The following is a 1,701-nucleotide window of genomic DNA, read 5'->3' as shown; positions in this document are numbered from 1 at the left end:
GCATCATTACTTCTTCATTGTCTCAAGTATCAAGTGTACATCCGCATCTTCATCGACGTCTAGCACTATAAAGTCTACAGGAAATATATACTTGTCCACCTTGAGAAGCACATCTTCAATGATACCCTTCGGATGTCTCACCGTTCGATCCGCCAAAGTCATTAGAGTAGGCCAAGGCTCGCCTAAGCCTAGCTTTTGAAAGAAGGTGTATGGCATGATGGTGATACTGGCCCCTGAGTCCGCCAATGCCATTTCTTCACCTAGATTGCCAATATTACACGGAATGATGAAGCTTCCCGGGTCTTTCTTCTTATTCGGCATGTTCTTTTGCAAAACCGCCAAGCAATATGCATATAAAATAAGTAAAGCACTCTCCTCTAACTTTCTTTCGTTGGTCAACAAGTCTTTCAAGAATTTTGCATACTTATGCATTTGAGCCAATGCCTCAACAAAAGGAATATTAATGTGGAGTTGTTTGAACAAACTCAGGAACTTCTTATACTGTTCATCCCCTTGGTCATTCTTCAATCTAGAGGGATAAGGGATTATTGGCTTCAAAGGTGGGGGTCCCACCTCCTTCTCTTTGCTTGCTCACTTCTCAACCTCTGTAACCTCGGGTGCGTGTTCATTTGGCCTCTCACTCAGAAACTTACCCTCAACCTCATGACCACTTCTCAAAATGATCGCCTTCACATCTCTCTAGGGTTGGTCTCGGTATTACTCGGTAAGCTTCCATGTGGCCTTTTCGATAGAGACTTCGTAATCTGCCCCACTTGATTTCCAAGATTATGCAAAGAGGCGGTATGGTTGCTAAGTATAGCCTCAACTGTGGATTCAATACCCGCTCACCTGGGATTATTACTTCGACAAACCCGTGCACTTGCTGGATATACGCAAGGGGACCTTGTAAGTCCTCATGCTATTACCTACAAAATCGACGTTCTCAACCGAAGATGCATCACTAATAGATATCGGGCAATCGGAGAGAGCATGTCCTCCACCATACCCAGTGTAAGTAATCATGGCCGCTGCTCTGTTCGAAGTTAGAAGATCTAACTTCTTACTCACAGATTCCACTAGAGCCACCAACGAAGTCACTGCATCTATCTCATGGAGACCGGCTACCTTTTTCTTCTCCTTGGCATTCGATTGGTAGCTATTTAACCCCATTTATTCAATTAATTGACAGGCCTCACCGGTGGTATTGCTACCTAAGGTACCTCCTACTGCTGCATCCAAGAGTTGCCTTGTACTCGGATTCAGACCATTGAGAAAGGTCTGAACAATCATCCACTCCGGGAATCCGTGTTGCGGGCATTTTCTCAGGAGCTCCTTGAACCTTTCCCACGTCTCAAATAGAGACTCCATTTCCAATTGTACAAAGGATGAGATCTCATTCCTAAGCTTTATAGATTTTCCGGGAGGGAAATAACTGTCAAGAAAAGCTTCTACCATCTCCTCCCATGTGGTAATTGATGCTGTAGGTAATAAGTGTAGCAACTGCTTCGCTCTCCCTTTCAAGGAAAATGGGAAGGCCCTCAACTTGATGGCATCATCCGTTACCCCATTTATCTTCAGTATATCACACACCTCGAGAAAGTTCTCTATATGACTATTTGGATCCTCATTGGCCAAACCATTGAACTGCGCAGATTGCTGCAACATATGGATGAATGCCAACTTCAGCTCAAAGTTCTGAGC

At 44.3% G+C, this 1,701-nt stretch overlaps 1 non-coding gene across 1 annotated transcript; it reads left to right on the top strand.

Moving 5' to 3' along the window:
* The first annotated feature begins 1,300 nt into the window (after nt 1–1,300).
* LOC120265884 lies at nt 1,301–1,407 on the top strand. The gene has a single exon (XR_005537787.1). It is a non-coding gene; the product is annotated as a small nucleolar RNA R71 (small nucleolar RNA).
* Nucleotides 1,408–1,701: the final 294 nt, after the last annotated feature.

Source organism: Dioscorea cayenensis, chromosome 1 (assembly GCF_009730915.1).
Source record: "Dioscorea cayenensis subsp. rotundata cultivar TDr96_F1 chromosome 1, TDr96_F1_v2_PseudoChromosome.rev07_lg8_w22 25.fasta, whole genome shotgun sequence".
NCBI lineage: Eukaryota > Viridiplantae > Streptophyta > Magnoliopsida > Dioscoreales > Dioscoreaceae > Dioscorea > Dioscorea cayenensis.
This window is presented reverse-complemented; position numbering and strand designations above follow the sequence as displayed.